This window comes from Gavialis gangeticus, unplaced genomic scaffold (genome assembly GCF_001723915.1).
Source record: "Gavialis gangeticus isolate Ggan-Ray unplaced genomic scaffold, GavGan_comp1, whole genome shotgun sequence".
NCBI classification, from domain to species: Eukaryota; Metazoa; Chordata; order Crocodylia; family Gavialidae; genus Gavialis; species Gavialis gangeticus.
In genome coordinates, this window is record NW_017728992.1 from 15,110,607 (window position 1) to 15,137,874 (window position 27,268).

The 27,268-nt window shown below is 40.9% G+C and overlaps 1 protein-coding gene across 1 annotated transcript in view; it reads right to left on the reverse strand.

Moving 5' to 3' along the window:
* Positions 1–27,268, reverse strand: part of SEMA5A (semaphorin 5A) — a 510,735-nt gene that overhangs the window by 110,801 nt on the left and 372,666 nt on the right. The gene's annotated exons all lie outside the window — the stretch shown is intronic.

The window sequence follows — 27,268 nt, forward strand, 5'->3', positions numbered from 1 at the left end:
TAGAAATTGTGTTGGTTTATATAGGATAGTGCTTTATCCTCTTCTATGCATACATGTTCAGCTCCACTGTCTCCAGACAAAATATTACAGATCTCTTGATGCATAAAAAGCATCATGTCCTCCAGGTAATTGATTCTGAGTTTTATATCTCTAATCCCTATGTTTATAGTATCCAAGGCTTTTTCAATTGTTGAGGAAATGAGTTCTTCATCATCTCTTGACAATACATGCAGATACCACAATAGAAAGGTATATAAGATGCAATACTGTTCTTGTGGGCCTGATGTTTACCATTTTCCTGAATAGCATTTTTTCTAATATTTGCTGCTTCCATTAACTCGGGGACAGAAGTGTTACAAAAGGAGAAGTATCAGGGATGGATCTGGCCTATGTGATGATAGGTATTTTTGAAGCACTGATGCAAATAGTCTTAGTCTTGGTCCAGTATTAATTCTGTGCTACTGTCATATACATTTTTCTTATCTATACCGTAATCATAATGACACTACCTAAACGTAAAAGAAAAACTAGAGGACCATGACATTTCATGGGAGGAGACAATTTTACAGGTTAAATACAGTAATATTTATATTGAAATCATATATGATAAGGATGATTCAGTGGATAGGACACTGGCCTAGAGTTGAGGTATCTGTATTCTATTTCTTATATCCATTCATTTCAATGGGAGGTAGGCACCTAAATACATTTGACAATCTCTCTGCTTCAGTTTCCATTTGTAAAATGGTGATGATAGAATCACAAAGGTGTGCTATAATAGCAAATGTTTTAAAGACAGTGAAGAGCTTATGAGTACAATAGGAATATGCTGGTTTGACAGATAGGAAGAAACTATTAGCATCTTGGCTAAGTACATACAGTCAAAAAGGAGGAGGCTGAATTAATTCCATCTTTGCAGGTTAGTCTATGCTGCATAGGTTGGATCAATAAGCAAGTGAACAGACATTCACTTTTTATTCCAGAAATGCAGCCACACGCCTGCAGTGGCTCCAGCCAGAAGCCAGGGGGTGATAGAGCACACCTCCCTGCTTGGCTGGAGCAGACAGCTTAGGCCAAGGCTAGCTCCCCCACAAATCCCCCTACCCTAGCTCTGAGAAGGGGTTTGTGGGGGAGGTGCAAAGCATCCTAGGATGCTGGGGGACTGAGAATTAATTTGAATCTAGAGGGGATCTGGAACAGAAGTTCAATAAACTGATTTAACTTAAATTGATTAAGTTTGATACTACATCCATCCAGGCTTATCTTAAATTGGTTTCAGCCATTTTGAAAGCAATTTAAGTGCAATGGACTTCTATTGTGTTACAGATTTGAACCGGTTTTTGATCACTTATACTGGTTTGTGTGTAATTTCTGTCCCTAGTCCTTGTTATAAAGTGTTTTCTTCATAAGTCAGATCTACTGTCCAAAGGCTTGAGAATGCAAAGAAAATGGGATTGATCAGTTCCACACTTTTTAATATTCAACTGAAAATATAAGTAAACCTAATATTAAGAGTAAACTTAAGCATTCAGAAAAATGATAAACAAGCAATATCTCCAACTATTAAAAAGTTAAACATAATAATAAGTTAATGAGTCATTTATATGGTGCATCCACACATTTACATGGTGCATCTACACCTGTTATGTTGTTTTGAGCATAGTAGTTAGGCGAACTATAATATTAAATACATCAGAAGGTCTCACAGATGACAGGTGTGAATTTAACAAGCTGAAATCATGATGGGCAGGATCACCATGTTTGCTGGGAAATACTGTGGCTTTGGATATTAAACAGTAATTACTTCTCCTTCAAGCTTTCCTTAAGAATGGGGCTAACTAATATACAAACTCCTTTGTCTTTACTGACAGAACTCAAGATGGCTTGCCATGATGGCAAGATAAGCTGCTGCTTGCGACCTGGCTGGTTCCTTTACCATCATTCTGCCATGCAAGGTTGCCCTGGACCAGTATATGCCAAACCTGGAGGGCACTTTTGTGTCTCCTACTGAAGTTGCTGCTGTAACCCACCACAGTTACTGTGTGCCACCACTGAAAGTGGCAACAGACAATGGTAGATTCGGTGGTGAGAAAAGTAGCAGCTGCGGTAGAGACCACAGAGTCCACAGGGGGCCTCCATTCTGGTGCCCTATTTGCCAAGTGTTACCAATCCCCTTGTTGCAGAATGCTGATCCTCCCTGCTGCTGATCACCAGTGAGAGCCAGAGCACACTTTTTCATGGGCCAGTTCCAGCTCATAAGCCTAGGTTCCTGACCCCTGATTTAGACTAAGGAAACAGAAAATGAGGTCATCACAGTAATTCAGAATTAAGAGAAATAATACAGAAGTCAGATCACCCCAAAATCTTGGAGAATGTTTAAAATAATTTGGACTAGCTGGAACTGATCATGGGCTTCAGAGCCACAGCTGCATAGACCAGTGGTCTCCATAGTGGGGTGTACATACCATAGGGGGTGTGCAAGATGATCCATTGGGGTGCGGGAAGAAAATATTAGAACTTCTAGTTACATTTATATAAATATACAGATATTGGGGGGGTGTGTTCAAAAATTTTTTACTGATAGGAGTGCGCAATCAAAAAAGTTTGGAGACCACTGGCATAGACTACCCAAGACTGAGACAGGAGGACTGTTGTAGGACTTCACTAAAGGCTGAGTTCCTTGTGAGGATTATTTATATGAAAACTTTAAGAAATTTCTCTCCAGATGACTTTGATTTATGGGTGTGCATAAAAGTGTACCTCCTCACCTTCCCATACACCCTATACACTCTCCTTCCTTTAATTCAAAAGCAGATGAAGGTATTCTCAGTGCTTTCCAAAATCATTTATCTTTTTTTTTTTTTTTTGAGACCAAATAAACAATGCTCCAGCCTTTTCTCTTCCCTTTCCCTCCCTTACCCAAAATAAGTTGTTCAGGAAGACAGATGTTTTTGATCTTGGAGAAAAGAGTATTATAATAGAAGCCGTAACACAATTTTATCAAAATTCTAACTTTCAATGAAAGCTGTACTGTGTTGATGGTATCCATATGGAAAACTGTGAAGCCACGTGATCAACTACAAGTTTTTTAACTGTATTCATCATATACTTTCAACCATTTCACCTGTCTTCTCCCCACGTCCATGTTTCCTGAACCTGCCTCTATAGAACTTATGATACTGACAGCTCCTTCCTGATATGATTCTGATCCTGCTTCCCAGCAAAAGCTTTACACCATACTAAAGTACCACATACATACACGCATAGAATATATGTAAAGAATCCATATTTATATATGTACCCTGTTATAACTCTAAATATATACATACATTCTCTTTCTTTCTGTACATTATACATATGAACACAAACTACTAGTAACTACTATTTTACTATTCTAAGTAATTTTTAATTTTATAGTATAATATAGGTGCCCACCTGGACTTGCAAAGCACGAGAAATTACTGACAGATTGCAAACTCTTCAAAGAATAATGCTTTAAGAATTTTCTGTTAAAGCATAATTATGCTGTTCCTTCAGTCATCTCCTGGAAAAGACTGGAAAACCACACAGTCAAGACTGTATTTTGCAATTAAAAATATTTATTCTAATGAATGGATTCAAAGACGCATATACATACTCACTAGAAAGCTTTTTTATAGTCTTGTACAATTACCCCTCCACTTAGAGGAGGAGGAGGATGGAAAAAAAGAAACCTACATAGCACTTTAAAAAAACAAAAAACAATTCCAAAGAGAATGCAGGGAGGGAATCCATTAGATAAGCTTTGTATTCAAAACATCCATGAAGGATCAGTACTCTGTTCACTGGCATCTGTGCTCCAGATGTTTCGTTTTGATTTTTCTTAAATCATTATGTTCCTTATTCTGACGAGCAAGTTTTTGATTGTATGCAGTTCCAGTTTTGGAGAACAAATTCAGCAATGACAAGTCTCCCTCCCATAGCTCCTCACTATTATTTCTCAAAGCAACATGCTGATTTTAAAACTATTCAGAACACCTTTTTTTTTTTTGGAGCTCAGTAGGTAACAATTTTACAGGATTAGAATATATTCATATTAACAGTATGGTTAGGTTTCCCTAAACCGTGTCCAAAAGCCACCCACAAAGCTCTTGGAGGGCTATAGAAAGCCACACTTCTTGAGTGCTAGATGCCCCACTCATGCACAAACCCTATTATCTCCTACAGAACTGCCAAGAATGTGGAAAAGTTGATGCCTGAGCCAGAGCCCACTGATATTGTTGGAAGATTCTAGTGACCTCAATGGCTTTTGGATGAAGCCATGTCTGTGCGGTAGCAATTAAGCAATAATCCTATTTTATGGGTAAGTTGTGTGAGTCAGTATGGTGTGTAATAAGATTTTGAAGAAGTACATAATAAGCTCAATTTCTGCAGAATTTTTAAAGGTTTTGAAAGCTCACTGGTAATTCTTGATAGCCACTGCAAAAGTTTCTTAATTATGGAGGTAACCTCTTTTCAGTCTAAGATGCACATGAAGCTCTTAACTAAAAATGCTACGCCTTGGTCCATTCATTGTTTAAAAGAAAAGTGAAGAACCCACTAGCAGAGCCAGATCACACTACAGCAAATTATTTAATATCTGAATAGCTTTTTTTAAATACTTTAATTGCTTGGGATATGAATCAATGGTTAATAATCTATAATTAAATAATACAGTCAGATAAGAGTACAGCCAAACCAGTTCAAACTAATCCTGAATAAGTTGCAAAATTGCTACTGAATGTCAGGCAAACTAAGTTGATTTACTGTTGTTGGTTTAAAAAATATTACTTAATATAGTGTTTCCCAAACCTTTTAGGTTTATGCCCCACTGCAGTAAGTCAACCCTACTGTCCCTGCCACTGCCTCTCACCAGTTACTGTTGATTCCCTTTGCCACTGCTGTCTTTTCCCCTGACACCACTTCCCTTGGTTGCTGATTGCCACTGTTTCTCCCTACTTTCAATTCCTGCAACCATCCTGCCTTCATACCCTCCCTCTAGGAACCTTTTGCATGGCTACAGATACTCAGTATTAGCATATGCAAATATTTAAGATAGCAGGAAGTAAATAAGTGTTTCTCATGTTACCACCAAAACTTGTATACATCATAATGCGAACACACTATTTGACAGAGGGAACCTAACTGCATAGGAGGTGAAAGTAAATATGAACTCCTGGATGGACACCTCATGGGGAGCCCACATATAGGAATACATTACAAGACAAGGAATATGCAGGGTGATGCAGAGTGGGATTCAGGTGACTGACACAGTCTTGTGAAAGAATTTTCCTAACATCAAACAGAAAGGCTATACAAAAGGTAGTTTTATGAGACATTCGCTTTTCGCTGTTGTAGGTTCTGAGAGACAGGAAAAATGCTGGAGCTCATCTGTTGACATTATGACTCATTCAAATAACTTTTTTATGTGGATCACTTACATGTACTCTACATTCCCTAAGTTTTTTTAACATATAAAAAGGAAGATAAAACATGTTTAAGGGATTTTTAAACAATCGTTTTAAACACAGATATAATTGAATGCTTTATTTTTAAAGAAATGTCTCTCTAAAAGCTAGGAGTGTGTTTCAATATTTCATTAAAATAATTTGTAACTGAACATCCATATTTTTTACTTTTTATTACATTGTCACCGCATAGGAGAAGTATGTACATTTAAAAGCCAATTTAAGGAGTTAAACTCATGTACTAACCCAGGGGTGGGCAAAATACAGCTCATGGAGAGTTTTTGCCTGGCCTGGGGCAGGTCCCTCAGCCCTGCTGGCCCAGATGTGGGGGCAGCCCAGGCCATTGTGCATGCAGTTGTTTCTACCCTGCCTGCGTGCCCCTGGCCCTGGACAGCTCCCTGCCTGGCCATGCGCCATGCCAGCTCCTGGCTCCTCTCCTCCAGGGAGAGCAACTCTTGGCCCCGGCCCTGGACACAGAGCCTTCAATGGAGCTCTCACTGCTGCCGCTGCCTCCACACCACTCCCCTCCACACCCTATGCCCCATGCTGAACTGGCGGTGCTGGAGGCTGCTGCTGCTGCTGCTGCACAGACATCCTGGGGTGTCCCAGTGTCAGCATGGGAGGTGGGAATCCCAGCGCCACCTGCCTCCACTGGCACCAGCCCAGTCCTGGCCATTGCTTCCAAGTGCATGGTGGGGCTTTTGCTAATGCCATCCTGAGTGATGTGGAGTTGCTGCCAGGTCCACGTACCTCCCTCCCATGCCTGCAGGCTTTGTGGTCCAGGCTGGGGGGGAAGGGCAAAGGCAAGCTCAATTTAATTCCACCACCTGGCACTGACACGTGGCTGTCCCCTGCCCCTGCTTCTTCTCCTCAGCCTTGTAAGCCTCCTCTGCAGGGCTCACAGCCCTCCTCTCACCCTCGTGAGTGCCATGACCCTCCAAAGAGGCCTGGAAGTAGCTTCAATATCTGCCCCAGCTCTGTGCTGTTACCACCCCAAGATCCTGGCCCTGACCAAGGTGCAGCTCCCTGCCCAGCCATGCACTGGGGCTGGGGCTGGGGCCAGGGGCTGGTCTCCAAGGAGACTGGCTGAGAGCTGTGCAGGCAGGGTGAGTAGGCGGGCAGGGAACTGCATCTAGGGCCAGGGCCGGGATCATGGGGCAGTGACAGTGGAGGGCTGGGGTGGGCAGGGCTGCAATCTGCTCTCTGCACATCCCTGCCTGTGGAACCTATGCCCATCACAGGGGTGTTTAGGCAGTGGATCATGGCTCTGGCGCAGCCCCAGCCCCAGCCCCACACTATCACCGCCCCATGACCTTGTCCTCACCCACCCATCCCGCTCTTGAACATCACTGCCTGAGGCTCCATGCCTCATATGCAGTTTTGGTGAGTTGTTGCATGTGGGGCGTGTGGGGGTTGCTGACCCAGCCTGCAACAGCACACCAAAACTCCCTATGTAGCCCTCAGGCCCAAATAATTGTCCACCCCTGGTCAAACCCCAGACATAAACTTTAATTAAGTTGCAGTAAAAATGTAAATACTTATCAATGGCTGTTATATATACATACAATTTGTAAAATCGCAGATGCAAGTAATACTAAAGATAACTAAAACTGGAAAAATCTTTTTTCAATTTCCTATCCTGTGAATTCAACAACACAATCATATTTTGTTTTAGAAGCACATTTCTATATAGAGATAATCCTATTTCATCTCCATGTACCTAAGTGACAGTTACATGGCTGCATGATGGCAGCTCTTGACATGTATGCACAATTTGGATTACACATAACTATGCTCACCCTGCATTTCCTTACAGAGTCTGCTCAGTAGCCTAATAACCTAAAGGCCAGGGCACTTCAAGGAAAGGTTGGAGAGCATTTTTGGTAATACTTACTCCACAGCCATGTGGTTAGGGGTTCAATTCCCTTACGTTTAAGGTCTAGAGGCCAAATTTCCCCCTCCCTGGGCAGTTGCCCTCCACTTCCCCATTTGGCAGATATGTATGCAAAATGGTCCTTTTCTGCACCAGGTGAGATAGAATGCAAACTGTAACTAAGTGCCAAAAGAAAGATGCTGTCTCTTGGCTAGATAAGTACCATTTAGGTACATAAAGGTGAAATAACATTTAGACCATTGTGTTTAAAAGGGTCAGTGACTGATTTCTTGATGGTCTAATAAATGGCTTAGTTTTTATTGATTGTCAGTGGGGTTCAGCAGATCAATAAATTGCTTGTATCTGCTTTTAACATCTATAATATACACATCATGTCTCTGATATGTTTATAACAACTATTAATCATGTATTACACCTTTATAAACTATTTATATGTGCCCAATTGCACTCTGTCAATGAGGCAAGAAGAAATTGACTCCAAGAAAAGATTTTTATGAATATCAACATGGCAGGTGGCTGAGAATATCAATAGCAACTGAGAAATTACGACAAAGTATTAAAGGATACTTTAATTAAAAAAAGGCTATGCTGTTAAAGAGGGCACTAGCAAATAAAAGATTTAAAGAACATGAGCAGCCTATTTAAAAATAATCAAGTTGACAATATTCACTTAAGGGCCAACATCTCAAAATAGGTTTCTGAAAGCATTAGTAATTCTGGAAATTCAAAATTGAATTTGCATTAAAAAAACTGCTAACATTAACAAATCTAGAAATCTAATTATATCTACCCAAACAAGTTTAATTCTATGTTCTGATAAGTTTCTAGCCTGCAAGCACATAATAGTGTGCATGAAAAACAGTCATTTTGATGAGGAACCTTAGAAAAGGAGGTTTTGCTAAGGATATGAAGGAACTAGCAGCCTGTAACCTGTATGCATGTAATCTTAAAGTAAGTGGGCGCATCCACATATGTGCAATTAGCATGTAGCAATACCCTCTGGTGCAGTTTGCACTGGTGTTCATTGATCCCGGGCACAGCGGTTACATGTGCACTCGGGACTGTAGCATGTTGAGCCAGGATGGAGCAGTCCTGGCTGGCAAAGGGATGGGGGTCAGCTTGCCAGCCCAGAGCTGCTCTGCCCTGGCTCAATGTGCTTTAGAGGGGCATAAGGGTGCTCAAATGTGGGGCTAGCTGAAAGGCAGCCCCCACACTGTAGCATCCTCATGCCCCAACCAGCCTCAGTCACCATCTACACGTGCATTGTGGCACACTAAATAATTCCTCCATAGGATAGCACTTGCCCTGGACAGTACTATCCTACAACAGAGTTAAATAATTTACTGCGCCTTAATACAGTGTTTCTCTACCCAGGCTGCATTCCAGGCTGAGGGGCTGCTTGTGGCATGGCCAGCATGCATCCAGACAGGGTCATGGAAGCAGCCCCAGCAGCCAGATGAAGGGAAGTGTATGGGGAGCAGGGGTTCAAGGGCCAAGGCTTGGGGACTGTCAACTTGGAGGGGGGGGACATGGCTCTGTGTGTGTGGGGGGGATGGGGAGGGCATGTCTGCCAGCACTGGGGGGAAGGGGGCCAGGTGGCCAGACTCAGGCTAGGGCAGGAACAGGGTAGTGGGGCACTGTGGGTCATGCACCAGCAAGGCCAAGGGGGTGTGGGTCAGGACAAGCCAATCTTTGCAAATGGGTCCTGGTAAGAAAATGGTTGAGAACCACTGCATTAATAGGAGTGCATGTATAGACGGTGACACTTTACTGTGGAGCTAATTAGTCAACTCCACAGTAAAGTGAATGTGTAAATGCACCCAAGTCAGTAGTTTTACACTGGAAACTATACATGCTTTCCAAAACTGTACCAAATGACTGTTCTATATAGGGCCAGCTCTGATTAAATTAAGTAAAAATCTATTCCAATAACCGTGGACAAAACTCTATTTCCTTTTGTGCACCTAAATGGCAGTTGTCCAGCTGTGTAAGTGGCCTTACTGACACAGAGTTTGTGATGCTATTACCTTTTTGCTACCCATGCAGTGTGGACAGGTAAGCCAATGCACATATGCTGTCTCTGCTCAGAAGACTATACATTGGCCAAATAGGCACACACACACATGTCCAAGTCAGAAAACTGTAGCCAAAGAAAACCCTAACAGGTGTGAAAAGGACAAGGGGTCTCTGATGTTGTAGTTGCAAGAGCTGAGTGACTCACACCCTTGCCTAGGAATGAGGAGACCTGGGTTGTAGGTCTCCTCTATGCACAGGAGTTTTGAATCTGCATCTTTTCAACTGGCCGGGTGCAATACTCTAGCCACCACAAGATGAGTTAAGCATTATCCAGGCCCCTTTCCAGTGTTCCTTTTGAAGCTGGCCCCCTTGGTCAGCCAAAAGAGGTGCAGGAATCAGGAAAAAGAGAATAAGTTGGAGGGGCATAGTTCAGTGAGATAAATACACCAAGTTTTTGTGATCTTTGAGGCTAGGGACAGAAGTTACACATAAACCAATTTCAGTGATCAGAAGCCAGTTCAAACCTATAACAGAACAGAAATTCAGTGCAAATGAACCACTTTCAAAATGGCTGAAACTGGTTTAATATAAACCCGGCTGAAAGCAGTATCAGACTTAACTGATTTGGGTCAGACCACTTTATGAAACTTCTGTCTCAGACCCAGCATGCTTTTCAGCCCTGGGCTTGCTCCAGAAGAGAAGTGTTGGGCAGGGGGTAGGGGAGGAGAAGGCAGGGACTGGGGGCTGGAGCCAGGGAGGGGGTTTAAACCCCCCTTCCCCCAAGTACAGAGCTACCCCACTGTTAAACTTACTAAAAGTTACTGCTGACTGTGGTTGTGGACTACAAATCCCAGAGGCACCTGGAAGCAGGAGGAGGAAGTGATGAGCAACCCTGCAGAGTCCTGCTGCTGTAATTTTGGACTGCAAATCTCAGAAACTTCATAGGCAGCAAAAAGAGGAAGCGAACACACAGCCCAGGCTGGCTGTGTGCCAGACAGCCATGCTGTAGTGCCCCCTGGCTTCTGGCCTGAGTCACTATAGGCATGTGGCTACATTTCCTGAATCAAAGGTAAACATGTATCCAGTTGTTTCTCAGTTTAATCTTTGCAGCATAGAGTAACCTGCAAAGACTGATTCAATTCAGCCTCAGGCTTTTTGACTGTCTGTACTTAGCCTTAAGTTTACAAATGGTGCATGATGGACCTTTGTTTTTCTTTGTATGCTGACTTTAAGTAAGTCTCTGGATTCCGCTCCATCTCCACTCTCAAAAGAGTTCAATACCTGCTTCTTTCTCTACCATTTCCAAAAAGTTAAGTGTGAATGCAAAGTTTATATGCTCTGTATCAACCAAATTTAGGAATTAAATAATTCTACTAATAAACTCTGCCAAATTAATTTAGGGCACAAATCTAGTTGAACCCAAAAGAGTAAGAACATTCATGATGAGCTTTCATTTTGGACTGCTTATTTGTTTTGTTACTTTACGCCCAGTCATTCTCAAATTATGGCAAGCCAAAAAAAACTTAACAGAATGTTTTAAACATTTTTTTACTTTTGCACTACTGGGATACTTTTATCCAAAGCTCCTTGTGCAATTGGTCTCTAATTTACAGAAAATTTCATCCTGGGAGAGGACTTTGCCTATTAAAGCAAAGTAGCTTTTGTGAAGATGCAGATGGGTCAAATGATACCTATAGTAAAAAGTTAATTCCTGTTTTCTCTATAGGTCAGGGTAAAAGGTCTTACCCAAGCTTAGATGGTCAACAAAAATAGCATGGCTAAGGCATGCCAGAAGTTGCATCTATTCATTATAAACTCTATAAACTCACTAGGGGGGACCAGAAGGGTTTGGAGGAGACACTGTTTCCCCTAGCAACCCCTGGCATGACAAGGAATAATGGACACAAATTATTGGAGAGTAGGTTTAGATTAGACATCCGCAAGAACTACTTCACAGTTATGGTGGCTAGGAGCTGGAACCAACTTCCTAGGGAAGTGATGCTGGCTCCTACCCTGGAGATCTTTAAGAAGAGGCTTGATGCCTACCTGGCTGGACTCATTTGAGTCCAGTTTTTCTCCTGCCCAGGCAGGGCGTCGGACTTGAAGATCTACAAGGTCCCTTCCGCCCCTACTTTTATGATTCTATGATTACTGACTCCCCATCTGGACTGGCCAGGTGCCCATATATAGCTGTGTTCATTGGGCGTGACTTTCATGTCACTACATGTTGCTCAAGCTGTGGTTAAGGTTTTGTAGACTGAATAGTAAAACACTGAAATGCACAGGCATGTAAAAAACACTGTAAACCAACTTTCCCAGACAAATACTTCAAAAAAGATTGCAGGCTTCATTTTTTACTAGAATCGTATTTATATGACCTATAGACAGGCTTTTGATGGATTAGTTCCCATAATCCAACATTTGCTTTTTCCTCCCTATCTGTGTCATGGAACATTTTTATACTTCATCCCAGAATTGCTGATTCTAAATTTCGATAGATGTCTCATACTTCTTCACTGCACAAGCAAATTAAGTCCACTGATACTATTTTTTTCCTAAATAATCTAAAGCTCCTTTATCAAAAACTGCCAAGCTATTTCACACACATTCTCATCAAACTATACCAACAGGCAGCCTTCCAATAGGGCTGGTGGGAACAAGAACCCTAACCAGTTTTAATACGTATCTTGGATTGAGGGGAGTTTAAGAAGGGGATTATGTGACGTAGTTGTACATAAAGGGACTCCTCCACACCCATGATCCTATGTGAATGCATAGATCTCTATTCACTCTGAAAGAGAAATACCAGAAATGGTGCAAACTCATTTCCAAGCTTCACTTAAATCTTTCACGCTAAAATCAAATAATGAACATGTGGCCTCATTGCCTGGACAGAATATCATGGGTTACCCATCTACTCTTCATACTCCTGCCAGCTTAGATATGTCAATTAGGGAGGTAGAGGGCAAAAAAGGCAAAAGTGCAAAACCAGCCTCCTCCTAGTTTGCTTCATCATTTTGGAGGGGGCTAGTTGAAGCTCTACCAATATGCAAACAGTTTTGTCAATATGAGCTGCATCCACCCTAGAAGTACTCTGTGGTATAGCATGTTGGTAAAGCTATACCAACAACATACTTCTACTGTGGGCTTCCCTGAGGTGGAATGCTACCCACTGTCCTCACAAGCACTGAAATGGAAAGGATGTTTTGTGAAAGGTTGAATTGATTCTGACACCCCAGCTCACCTTTAGGGTAACTATGGGGAGGGTGGGGAGCACCAACCCAGGGCAATGATTTAGAGGGAGGACCAGCAATGCTCCACACCCCAGAAGCACTCCTCCCCCCTGCCTTTTGATGCTCAGCATCCCCCTCCCTCCCCTGCCCTCTAGCAGTCAGCAGCCCTTCCCAGGGACTGCTATTTATGCCTCTGCTGCTCAGCCTCAGCAGTGTCTTACTCCATGACCAGTTTTGTGGGGAAAAATGGGGTCTCCAATGTCAGCAAGGTGGCAGTGTCTTGGTGCTATATTTTCTAAGGGCTGGATGTACATCTTGCAATCTAGCCTGAGTAGAGGGAAAGGAGCTGGGCAGGGACTGAACAGCAGCTCTAAGTCAAAATGTGTTTTTTCATTCCTCTTTGCTCCATAAGGAAGATGACTGGCTTCCCATGCTGGTTGCTGCCTTGGTTGTGCTGGCTAACTAACTGGTAAAGTGAGCCTGGAATCCAGGGCTCTACCTCGTCCCCATTCCTCCCAGCACACTTCCCAGTCATCTGTGCAGACGGGCAAGTCACAGCTCTGCTTTCACCCTTGGACAACGCTGGCAAACTAATTCAGCTAGTTTCTGGACAGAAAATAGGGTAGGACACTGAGTTACGTATTGTGTTTTGGCCTGATTCATGATGACTAAACTTACTCAGATTCAGAAGGAAGTATATCTTAAATATGTATAACCTCAGCCACACTTAAAGGTCTTATTATTAAACAATCCAAGGTGTATGGCTGCCCTTTCTAAAGGCATGTAACCATAGCTACTCTATATAAATGTCACAGGCTTTGAACAAGCAATTTCCTTTGGCATGGAAGAGATGGTATTTCTGTAGAACTTTTTTAATAGTGGAAGCTGAAGGAGAAAGTGATGAGATTCATCAATCCATGAGGAGAGAAAATTAGTTCCTTGTAATAACTACATAAATATATAGCCCATAGACTATTTAAAATTATGTTTCCCAATTGCCACAGCCAAGGTAATGAAATGGCTAGCAGATATTATTTCCAAAGAAAAACAAAATCCTATCACAACTTAATAAACTAAAAATCACTACAATATTCTGAAAATAAGTGAAAGCAAAAGACATGGCAGCAGATAAATGTAATAAGTTTGGACGGAGTTCCATGTAATTGTACTCTGATGGCTAAGGACTGCTGCCAATTAGCCTGGCTAACAAAATCGCTCTCTCACACTTCAGCAGCTCCTGCAATAGTGAATCTATAACTGCAATGGCACACTATTACTGATGCATGCTTCACCCATTTCTCAAACTCCTGATATCCAACCAAGGAAATGATCAAAATGTAAAGCAAAAGCACGACTTTGTTGCTTTTCATGTCTCCATGTTAGATTTGGAATACTTTTCTGACTGGTAAATTTGTTTACACCTTTGGATTTTAACTTTAGCTCAGTAAATCCAAAAGCAAATGACTCTTAAGGGTGACAAACAGTTAAGAGTTGCACCATTGATTTATGCAAAGGTTTTAATTTATATTCCATTACTTATTCACTTTTGGTCTGCTTTTTTGAAGAGTCCACAGGAGGTTCAATGGATCATCCAGGAACTGGAAAACATGTTTTACAATGTGAGGGTGAAGGGCTCATTTTATTCAGTTTGTCAAATAGAAGGCTGAGCAGTACAGGTATACCTCTCACATTTGAAGGATATGTTTAATTGGGGGGTGGGGAGGGCGGTCAATCAAAATGAAGAAGGCAAAAAAGATGCTTTGGCTGAAAGTTGAAGTTGGTCAAATTCCATCTCAAAATATAGTGTAATTTGATCACTGTGAGGCTAACTAACCATTCCTACAGCTTGTCAGTGAAGGGATTAACTCACTGTTTGTTACATGTAGGAATGAATGCAGGAATTATATCGCTTTTAAAAAAGATGCACTCAATTCCATCTCTTGCCTGGATTATCACGCCGGACCCTTATGGACGTGGAATCTTGAATCCTTGAATCCCTTGTTCATAGGTTGCTTTCACTGACTCTGGAGGAAACAGAATGACCCGAATCACCCTCATCACACAGATACAGAACCTGAGAATGATAGGACCTCGAGTCAAGTCCAGGGCTCTGCTTTCATAGACACGCTTATCCCATAATCCTGTTCATAAACATATATGCATCTTCTCAGAAGCTCAGTATCCATGCTAATTAGCAATCTTAATCTTCAGCATGGGGGCCATCATCATAGAAACCTAGGTGTGAAGAACCGCACTTTTAAAAGCCTCTTTCAAGAACTAGTTGGAACCAGTTATTGCATTATGCAAAGGTACACGTTACTTGAGGCTGATCATTCAGAAGTCATACACTAGACAAAGCAAGCATCCATCAGATTCCTTGGCTCCAAGCAGTTCATGGGCAAGGTACTGCCACCGTGAATGGCAGTGTTTCTTCTCAGTCACTCACAAATCAGAGTAGAAAGTAACTGTGGGCCAGTCTCTCTGAGGTCAACCACAATCCAATTGAACTGGATGTCTTCTTCTGTGAACATCTACACAATTTTTTTTATCTTCTGTGGTGGTCTGTCTGGAATTGACTTCTTAAGTTTGATGGTATTCTATCCTACTGATGGCTTCACCAAGATATAAAGCATGTGGAGATGTGCAGAAGCTGCAATAAACTTCTCATCACCATTGAGGTAAGTCAAATTATAACCAGGGTGGGTCTTTACTTTTTAGCTCTTTCTTAGTCTAGAATGAATAATGGCACTCAGACTTGCCAATGGCTTAACTCCTAAGAAGGAGCAGAATTTGACCCTTCATGTCTTTTGGTTTCATCTCCAGCTTGGCACTTATCCCACTAGTCTATGTACTGATACAGAGAGGTTTAAACTTGCATCTAGATCCAACATACATGGTAATAGTTAGATTTGTGAGTTCTGCTTCTCAGTATTAAAAGTATATGTCTAAATCATTTCATTTTCTTTGAAGCTTTTTGACAAATGCATTGTTCTGCTTCAATTTTAAGCGCATCGATCCATTCATGCCTCTTTTGTGAGCTATTAAATTATGTCAATAAAAAGCAGTAATAAGATCTGCAATTTATCTGGTATAAAATTAAGGACATCAGGGGATAGAGCTCACAAGCCAGCCTTATGTTTACTAATTTCCAGATTGCCACATGGTCTCTACGGAACCACTGGATCAAATGCAGACAGATGGCACCAGACTGCAGCACACATTGCACTCACACCACAGCTCCAGCAGTGTTGTGACACATTTTCCTTTAGTCTGATAAAATATTTTCAAGATATTGTAACGGGAGGTGTTCTATCAGACCACAGACTGATCGCTACACAACTTAACCCCTATCTCAGGAGGACAAGCAGCCAACAGCAGAACCCTTTGCTTTTGGAAGCAGTGTTAACATTTGTCCTTCACTGTCACCAAGTTGTATATTTCAGTTCAGCAGAAGATTTATTGAATGTCATGCCAAGTATTACATCCTTATTGAATATTCAACATGTCACAAACATGCCAAAACAAAAAACACGTGCCTTTTGATTATGAAGAAAAACTGGTTGGAAATGTGCCAAAAAAAAAAAAAAATTACACAAAGACTGGCCAAATCTTTAACAAAGCCAGGAATGTTCATGAAACATTATGTACTTAAGGATACAGTCAAACAAAATCACTGCTGTTTAAATCACAACTAACACCTATCAAAAAAAACCCTTCTTGATGAACATCAGAAGAGAGTTCTAAAGATGGCAATAGTAGTACTTTGGAATTCCCAGAAGTACTATGCAATGGTTATGTTTTAAAAACCCGTTTAAATAGGAGGAAACCTCTTGGATATGAGAATATCTAAGAGAATGATTCTACCTACAGTTCTGTGGAAAGGTCAAACCAACGGTCAGTTAGAGCCCACAAAGAAAGTTCACAAAAGGGTTGTATGAAACTGGGATAGCTCAATATGGGGACAATGGGCCAGATCTTTAGCTGATATGGATTGTCACTGTTGTTCAACATTAGTAGAAGTATGACAGTTTACACAAGCTGAGGAGTTATTCCTCTGATTTTAAACAAGACCTGTCTACACAAAATGCAAGATTGGTACAACCTGTTTTTTAAAAAGGGCAAGCAATTAAAAAAAGAAAAGTAAATGAACTAGATCCCTCACTAACTGGATTACTATCATGTGTAAAGTGAAGAACTGCAGGCAGGGCCCATTTTTTGGATATGAATCCACACACCATGTGCCCAAGTTGTGTGTCACATCTCGCATAAGTACACACGTAGAGTCCAGAACTCTAAGGGCAAAGGAGCAGCTATGTTTCTAAATGGATCTCCACAAATACTAGAGATGATTTCCTGATAATTCTTCTTTTGTGATCTTAGTTTTGTACTGTTTAATATAAAACATTTGTCACCACTGTCTAAATTGGGGGTGGACAACCTGCTATAAGTGGCATGAATGGCCACTGTGCATGTGATACACAACAGATCAGGGAGAAGGCAGGGGCAGAAAGTAGAACACCAGATCAAGCAGGGAGCACAGGGCAGGAAGCAGATCAGGCATAGGAAGGAGACTGGAATGGCACTCAAAGAGGTGTGAGATTAATTTCTGGCATCTCTGCCAAAAAGGTTGCCCACGTTGCTCTAAATTATTATTTACAGTTAGTGTTACCTGGAGTGCCAGTAGCTTCAAATGAAATCAGGGTCCCATTGTACTAGACATATCCAAAGCATAGAAGTAACAATTAATACATTAGAGAATTTATACTTTAAATAGACAGGAAAAACCAAGGCTTGAAAATTTTCTACAGAAAATGTGTAGAACAAAAAGCATAACAATGAGGTTGCCAAATGCCACATGCAGACAAGGATTATTTTGTATGAGCTCTCCCTATTTCTGTTATAATGTGTAGCCTTTCTTTTTTCTGTAATTTAAAAAAGTTAAACAGGGACTTAAAAGCACAAAAACTGGTAATAATAATTTTCATTTTCTTAGTACATAAAATATTAGAAATTCATTTTTGAAACTATGGAAATACTTTAGACAGAATGAATGCTGTCTGGTGGATGATATGCTATAAGACCCCAATCTCCAAATTCATAAAGGCATAATAGAAGAATGAAAGAGAACATTTCTGACATCAGTCTTTCAAGTACTACTTCTTTCAACTAGTTTCAGGACAGAAATATCAGGAAACCAATATTTTTCATTGCTGGAAATTTGGTTTCATCACCATCCTTGAATATTAAACAAGACACAAATGCTATAGTAATGTTTCTCTGTTAAGAAGCAGATAATAGTTTTCCTTTTGTATTTTTCAAAAGCAGTAAGCTGACCAGTTTGGTTTTGTTAATAAGTGTACTCATTTTTTCCAGATCCCCATTATATACAAATACAATGGGTTTATATCATTAGCATGACATGCAACAGAGAAGTTGATAAGTCTATGATACATAAAACATGTAAATCAAACTTGAACCTCATTCCTGGATTTCTTACTCTAGAAATAAATCTCTCAAAAAAAGTTATTTTTTTATATTACTCATCTGATGCAAATTCAAGTGAGATTATGTTTCTCAGGAGAAAACAGCCGTGTCTGGAAGGAAATGTACAACTTATCTGTTTGAATTCTACATGGCATTTAGGTCTGTCTTTTGAGTCATGTTATTTCTGTCCACAGAATTTCACAATTCCTTCTTGAGCTCATGTATATCCTGTCTACATTACAATAACACCTGATTTCTGATCTACCTAAGCTTCCTATTGCCAGACTTAGGCTGCTTGTAAATTTGACCACAGTCATCCTATCTGGCATTAGACAATTTCAGGCATACGATATTAATTTTGCTTAACCTTCCTGGGGTCCCTTTAGCTCACTGCATTGATTTCAAGGTTTTTCTTTTTGACCTCTAGGGTTCTCTGTGGCATAGTTCCTTTACATCATGAAAATTTATAGTTATCTTGCACTACACATCAATGCCTTTGGTCATGGCCTTTGGTCATCTATTTTAATGCCTCGTGTGAAATTTCAGTAAGTGATACAGCTTTAAAATACCACAGTATATTTACAGTATTGAGATATTTTTGATGCCTTTCTCTTGAGGAGATTTATTTGAGAAAGACAGACAGAAACATTTTGTGGGCAAATTTAAAAATACTGTGTTGAAAAAACAGCTGTGTATGCAAGAGCCACATGTATTGTGACACCATCGCTATGAGTGTCTATGGCTATGGTGTTGTAAAAGAAAGAGACTGTTCCAAGGTGGGGGACAATCAGTCAGAATAGATAAATTAATAGGAAGCAAACCTTCTGTTTTATGTAAACACGCTTTAAAATAAATATCAGTAAGAGAGAGCAGGGACATTTTCCAGTCATTTTTTTTTAAATAATGAGTTTTCAAAAAGTTGGCTTAAAACATGAATTGCATATAAGGGCCTACTCTATTCCTAAGTATCTGAGAGGCAGTGGCAGATTGAGATTTCTTGGGGCCCTGGGCAAACAGAAAACAGGAGGCCCCCCACCAGGAGAGGGCAGGTTCCCTTTACATCTGCCAGGGGGCTGTGGCTGGGTCCACCCAGCCTCCTTAGCATGTCTGGGTGAGCCAGGAGGTGTGACTGCTGCTAAGGTGAAGACAGTCCCAGCCCCAGCCTGGCCTCTCCACCCGGCGGGCATTGCATAGCTGGAACTGTGGTCCCCCAGCGCTGTGGGATGGGCTGGAGCTGGCTTGCAGGGAGGGGGGCATGAGTTCCACCCCCAGATGCCTGCCTGCCCCTCAGCCAATCTGGTTGGGGTGGGACAGGGCTGTCCAGTCCTGCCCCAGTGGCCTTGGTGCCAGCGGCCACCTGTAGGCAGCAGGGAGCGGGGCCACCCATGGGCATCTTGGCAGAAGATGGTCCTGGGAAGCTGCTGCTGCCTTCAGGGAGTTGCATACCCACCCCTAGCCCCTGGCTCTGGCCCAGCCGGAGGGGAGGAAGTGCATGCTGCCCACCCCAGATGCCCATGGCTACAATGCCTGCCTGGGCTGTGCTGCCCCTGATGCTCCAGGGGGCCCCTGATTGGCAGGGGCCCCTGGGCCCAGACCCCGCAGACTCATGCATTAATCTGCCCCTGCTGTGAGGCAGTTCACATTACAGTGCTAACACTGAGAATGTCTTGAAGCTGCCTTTAAGGCAATGAAGTTTCTTCAAATAGGTGCAGCTGGATTCATGCTTCTTGGGGATACTATGTTGTAAAAGGCCAACGGTCTTTTTTAAAGGATTAGTGGTTAAGGCACATCAATTTGTTTTTATAGCTCATAACACACACCACACCTGGCTACCTAATTTCTCAACCCCTATGGTCAGATACCCATTTACAGCTAGCAGAAATCCAGAGTGGGTCTTGAACTTTTGCAGCATCGGTACCATGCCAAAAACAATCCAAATAAAAGTTGCAGCAAAAGGTTGACAGCTAATAAGAGAGTAAAGAGACTGTCACAAAGCATCTGAAAGAATAGAGGCTGGCATGGTACGATGGTGGAGTAGAGAGGCAGAGTGTGTGGCATAAACACACTGAAGGAGAAGCTAAGAGGGGGTAAAACATAGAATGAAAAGATGTTTGGCTATCCTGATGTAGCCTAAGAAGGACACACTGAAGAAATTAATGACAAAATAACTGGGGAGAAAAATGAAATTACAATATGAAACAAGAAAGGAGGGGATTAGATGAAATAAAAGAAGAGAGAGACCAAAAAGAGTGAACACTTAGTAAGTGCTATGTCTTTCTTGTTTATAAATGCTAAGACTACAGTGCATCATGATAGCATCTCAACACAAAACACCCCAACCTCATATGCAGGGATGAATTATAAGCGTGAAGTTGCTAACTGAAACCCTTTGTGAAGCCTGGGGCTTCAAATCTGATCCCCAGTCTAAAGTAAATGTCACTACTAAAAAGCAAACTGCATTTGACTAGCAGCTGAATATGGATGCAGATGTGATCACTATGGCTTTTGGTAACCATTCTAATCATACAAAAAAGTTTATATTGAAAACAATTGTCTTACAATCCATAAAGAACAGACTTTGACACAAGGAAATTTGTTTAAATAAACTGTCTTTGTTGATACAAGTCAGGATATGGAATGAATGTAATGCAGTAAGAAGCTTAAAGCAAGACTGGAGAGGAATACACATTACCTGTACTAAGCGATGTGCTGTATCCTTTATGGATCCTCTCATTATAGGGCAAATTATAAGGCAGATAGAAAGTTACACCAACTCCTGGCCACAAGTCCCAAACCTATCCTCATTCTAACAAACTTAATAATGCTCTTGCCTTTTCTTCTGTCCTATTTAATCATTATCCCTGCTCCAAACAGTATCCTTGAAAGACTCTCACTTTCTACAGTTTGGTCAGATTTTAAACAGGCAGGATGGGAAATTTTGTGGGTGAATTTTGTGGGTGATATCTTTCATTGGACCAACTCAATAGCTGTGAGCGTTCTTAGACAATCTTCTGGGCACAACGCACCCTCTCCCAGATGACCAGCAAGAACTACTTACAATTCCTATTGAATTCTTATATTCTGAAGAACAAAAAGCCAGGCTGAAAAAGTATCCAACTTACCTTGCTGCTGCTGCCTGCTGGCCCAGCAGGAGCCTGGAAGAGTACAAACAAACGGCCAGTTATACCAGTAAGTCAAATTTGTGATGGGATATCCAACTGGCGACTCTGTGTACTATGTATCCTCCACTAAGGCATAGCACTATCTTCCTAAAACACTTTATAATTAGTCTTCAGGAAGGAGAATCCTGGCCTAAACTTACTTTGCCAATAGTTTGCCTATTTTTAGGCTCCTTCACTTGCCATAGTCTCTCAATCAACTAAGAAAGCACTACCTTAGTAGCCACTTTCTTGTGCTTTAGGCAAGCAGGCAAAATAAAACAATCTTCAGCAAAGAATATCTGGATAAGCTACATAAGACTGATATAATATGAAATGGAAACTTCAACTCAATTGGGATATCTGAAAAGAAATGAAAACTGTGCCAGTAAGAGAGAATGTAAAGGACATACATTTTGTATGGTGCCCTTAAATTACAAACCTTACTTGTCTAGACCTGATCTCAAGGTGAGGACTTAAGTCACCAAATCAAAACTCCTGGTCCTCCAGTTTCTACACAGGACCAGGAAGGAAGACTTAAATAAAGCCATCAGGCACCTGTTAGCCTGGCAGTGTCTCCTAGAAACATCATGTCTGTCTTAGATTGTCCTCTATTTCCATAGCAGAAATCTCAGACTTCAGACTAACTTTTCCTAAAGGTCCAAGGAGGTTCCTACCAACTGAGAACTAAGGGAAAATATGTTCCAAAGAATTTCAATAGAAATTCCAAACTGCGTAAGAAAAGGGATGGGAACTTAAACCGTGACCAACAAAATGCTCCTGCAGATGAAAATAGCAGAGGTTTGCAAAGGAATTAGTTCCTCCTTAATGCATATAAAGAGCACTTTATAAGGGAATCCAGAATCCAAAGAAAGCAGCAGGCTACGGGAACTCATCTTTGACCACAGTTGTCCATGAAACATAATATTCTATGTATCAAGTGGCTTGTGATAGGCAAAAGCACTGACAAAGATGCAGCCTTACATCAACTGGTGCTAGCCTTATACTCTTTAGCCAACAGTAGCAAGGGAATGGAATACCTTGGTGGAAGAGGTTTGGGGACGCCAAGGATTCAAACTGAGAAGTGATCTTTAAGGTGGTATGAACTATATGTGAGTCAGTAAATACACAGTTGTGAGGAAGCTGAACTTTTGTTTCTTTTATAAGAGTGTCATTCTTATTGAAGTTGGAAGTAACTGCATTTCTGTCGCTGAGGGAAGAACTCAAACCAAGAAGTCTAATTTAATTTAAGCCGGTGGGAGTCTATGTGAATGTAAAGGAATCTAAAGTTATGTAAACTACACACTGAGGAAATATAAAGCTTATAAATTTCTTACAGCAAGCAACTCATTTTATTCACAGAACTTTTATATTCTTTCAAAAAGTCTTGCAAAACAAGGGTGTCATTTTATCAATAATGCACACTATTAAAGCTTAAAATGAGAAAATGCATAGGAAAATCTAGGATCTTCCAAAATAAAATTATAGGGTTTTACAATGACTGCGTCAAAATTTATCCACGGTTTACAAATTTACAGCCCTACTCATTTCAGTTCCCCTTTTAATTGTGTTGTGAAAGTGTAACTGAGGGCAGAATTTGGCTCTGACTCCTAATTATGTCTCTTGATGTTGGATCCCTGTAGACTGCCAACTCCCACAAGTGTATAAATTGCATCTGGTCAAAGCATCCTTTAAAGTAAGTTCCTCAACAGGTTAACTGAAGAAATTCTTTTCAGAGTCAGGTAAGAGAAAAGTAAGCTCATAGTTATCCTGTTCTACATGCCTCTATGCAAGTACCAGGCTTAACATGTCAAAAAAACTTAATCTAACAAAAGTAGGCAAGGTAACTGGTGGTGACAAAGATGCTTTTTAATCCTCCCAGTTGACGGCCAATTTTTTCCTTTATTTATACCTTAGAAATCTCTGGAATGGGCCAGGTGCAGCTGAGACTGAGGAGAGACTTTTTACTGTCAGGGCATGTTTCAACTGGGTTTTTAGGCAGTCAAATGGGACCGAGAGGGAATTCAGATGCCTCCATTCCAACGAGCAATTCAAAGTGGCCCCATGCCAACAGCCACAAGCTTCTTAAGCCACCTCCGTTTTGGATCACAAAGTTCTTTGGGCATCAACACCAAGGTTTCTGTGCAAAACAGAAGTGATTCAGGGGAGAGATGAGGAGCTCCACATCACTAGCATAACCGAGTGGGGGTGACTGGGCCAGCAGTCCTGGGCACCACATTTGTGAGTGGGCACAAAAATAGCTGCCAGAGCAATGGTGGCTGACCATGCTGCCCCAACTGGCAGAGTTGCAGCCAGCTCTGCACCATGTGTTGCAGCTGCTCTGGAAGGGAGCTGCCTTGCCATGCCTCTGCTCCACACAGTTTTGCAGTAACACAGAAATAGATGGGAAGGACAAAGCACAACTGACTCATACAAACAACACTGAATCTACCTCCAGCCTACCACTACTACATTGCCCATCTTCAGAAATCCAGACGCATTACAGATGACACATCCCGCTAATCAAAAGGGCATTCCAGAACCACACTTATCAAATAATTAGAAAAAGGTTTCTAACCACCAGCCTGAAATTATTCATGTCCACTCGATACAAATGTGTCCTTGCACCAACACAGTCTTTTATCTTAAATAGCTCTTCTCCCTCCTTGGTGAACAGCAGTCATAGCTCCTCTTAGTCTTAATTTTCCTAGGTTAAGCAAGCCAAGCTCTTGTAATTTCCTGTGATATAATAAGCTCTTCTTTTCCCTTACCCATGAAGTATCCCTTCTCTTCACTGTTTCAATTTGAATTTGTCGGGAACACGTGTATCCAAAATCATGGATTTTTAATTCTCTATCAGCACTGTTAAAAGACACTCAGGGAAACTTGGGGAATCTGACATTGTGAGGGTTTCTCAGAATTCCCCCTTACTTTAGAAAATACAGACATCTTGATAAACCTTAGTTCTGGCCAAAAATGATACTGTCTAGTGATTAGAAGAGGGAGGTAGGATTCTGAATTCCCAAATTCTATTACCTCAGCTGCTACTAACTAATTTTGAAATGGGTGGAAACATAACACTAACACTTCTTTGCTCCAAATTTAATATTTTACAATCTGGGTTGATGGTGTGGAGTTCTGTGCAAGATACTAAAGTACATTGGCACCATCTACTCTAGCAGATACAGTCCATTCATTAAAATACGTAGATATCGGACCAGATTCTATTTTACCTTTCAAGCACCTAAGTCCACTTACACACCTAAATGTGATTCTATTCCACTCCATTCGAGTCCCTGTAAAACTGTTAATACAACTGGTGGGTGAGCTGTCTTCCTTCTCACTGCTTCTTTTGTGACTCAGCCTTAAAGTTAAGATAATGCCGTGTTACAAAAGTAGATTAATTAATGGATTTTCAGGACTTGAATAAGGTAAAATAGAATGGCATGTGGGCATCTAACTCCATTAGATGCTCAAACAGTAAGAAAAAAATCTAGTCCATCTTACTTTTCTACCACATATTAATCCAAGCCTAACATTTCTTCACTACCGATAAGTAATCAAAGAAAGTTAGTAACAAATCATAAATATTTCCACTTCATGCATTTGTGGTAACAAATATGCATGGTTTTAATTATTTTGCAAGCTATTAGCTTGGCATTATATTCACACTGAAAAATGTATTTGTGTCAGATGATTAAAGTTTCTTAATACTAGTCTTGATAGAATTACCCTTTTTCATTAGGATATTCTAGCAACATAAATATTATATGCAATCAACAACTAAAAAGTCATAACATTCTTCAAATAGGTCTTTTTCCGCTAGTGGAACAGTTTCTTCTTAACTAATAATCAAATAAATTTCTAAATTGTGTGCTTCCACACAGTTCTGTTATATGTAAAGTATCTTTCAATTCAAGACTAGCAGCTTTCAGCTGCATACGCACTGTCACTTAGTAAACCACACACTTAAGTCATTAGACTTACTTTCTTTGTCTTCCAAGAACACTGGTATTTACTAGGAATTTGCACCATATTTCTGGTATGCTGATACCATTTTAGGACATGCTGAAACATTTGAGAAGTATATTGGAGTAAAAATCTCCAAGTTTTACTGAAAAAGTTCAAACAAAACTGCCTAAACAAAACATGTGGTTAGTGAACCAGGAAGGAATTGTTTGAATACACTAGACACTGCTACAGTTGCTGTAATATTTTACAAATGACAGGAAAATCAGATTGCAAATCCCCAAAACAATAATCTCATTGGTTTGGATCTAATATCTGACAAAACACCTCATAATATTCTTCCTCTCATAGAATTTCCCAAAGCTATCTGGGGTATATACTTTTCACTACAGATCAGGAACAGATTACATTCTTCAATCATATGAGCCAAGTAATGCTAACAAACATTTAACAAGAAAGATGGAAACAGAAAACTTCCATAGCGCACTCTTTAACTTCTTTTTGCCAGTCACACAGGTTTAACCACAGATCTGTGCAAGAGATTTTCCTTTCTTCAACAGAAGTCAAATATTTTGAAGATTTAGCAGAAGTGAAGACAGCTTGGTTAATTCTTAAAGTTGAGCCAAGGGAAGGGAACAAACGCTTTGACTGTATTCAATTTCCTTCCAACAGTGAAATTTCAGTTGTGGGACAAGTGTCAAAAGCAGCATAGAACCAGGGAGGGCATGTAAAAAAGCAAAACTGAGATTATTATAAATTCCCCTTTACTTGGTTTTGAACAAGTTTGCCAGCGATGCTAAAAAAAGGCCATGGATGATAACACACCTTGTAATTAAATCAAGTTTATCCTCTAAACTGAGGAAATTTAAATACTAGCCCACTATTTAGAGAACTCTATTTTTATCTTCTTGAATGACATTCTGAAACAAAGGACCAAAAAGTATGTCACGGGGCATCTTTACATGTGCTCCAGGTTTTGTTTTTTGTTCTTTTTGGGGGGAGGCAGGGCTTTCATTAAAGTGGCTCTCAGGGTCCTCTCTAATTAAACTGCCCGCAGCATCTCACGTATTCAGCATCCCACACTTCAAAATGGTGGCAGGGGGTGCTTTAACTATAGCTTGTTCAACAAGCTTTAGTTAAAGTACCCCCCCACCACCATTTTGAAGTGTAGGATGCTGAATACGTGAGACCCCGAGGCTGCTGGAGCATGTAAATTACCTGAGTCTGGTCAGATGCACTGTCATTACACACACATCACGCATATCTACAGGCACCAATAGTTCCCAACGCGGATGTCCAACAAGTTCCAGCTCAAGTTCAGCTCAAGGTCAACTGTGTTAAAATATTGCTCTTATCCTTCTACTCAGACCTTTTCAGTAATTTTGGACAATTAGACTAATATTTTTTCTAAGTTTCCATGTCAGCACTCAGCCCAAGTCTTGCAGATTCTTTTTGTGTAATACCTCTAATACTTGATCTTTCCTATCTGTCCACTCATCTCAAGCTCTATTTAAGATTTCATACTGTGACTCGATAGATGAATCATCCTTTTCTTTGGCACTGGCAAATGAAATATTTTCCTATTCATACAGAATTCTGGTCCAAACATTACTCTCCCAGCCTGCTGCATTGAATATCTCAGTTTCCTCTTTGCACCTATCCACTAGCCTCCCATCCCTAGCTCCACCCTGCCTGTCCTCACTCATTCAGTCAAGAAGCTGTCTCCTTATTCTGACCAGCCTGTATTGCCACCCTTCATCTCACACTTGTTAGATATTCAAATAAGCACATTCATGCCATGTCCCATGCTGCCCCTCCCCCTGAGGTTGCTCCCTATAAACACCTACAAAGCCATTTCACAGATTGCTTTCAGGCTCACCTTAAAACTCTTTTTTGCACACATTACTGAAATGCTTGCAAAATTCTGAAATGACTGCAAAATTCCCAAAGAACCTTGTCTGCAAAATTTTTGGTGTTGGTTAGCTCTGGGTACACTGAGGCCACTGCTGATCTGCTAATCAATATATC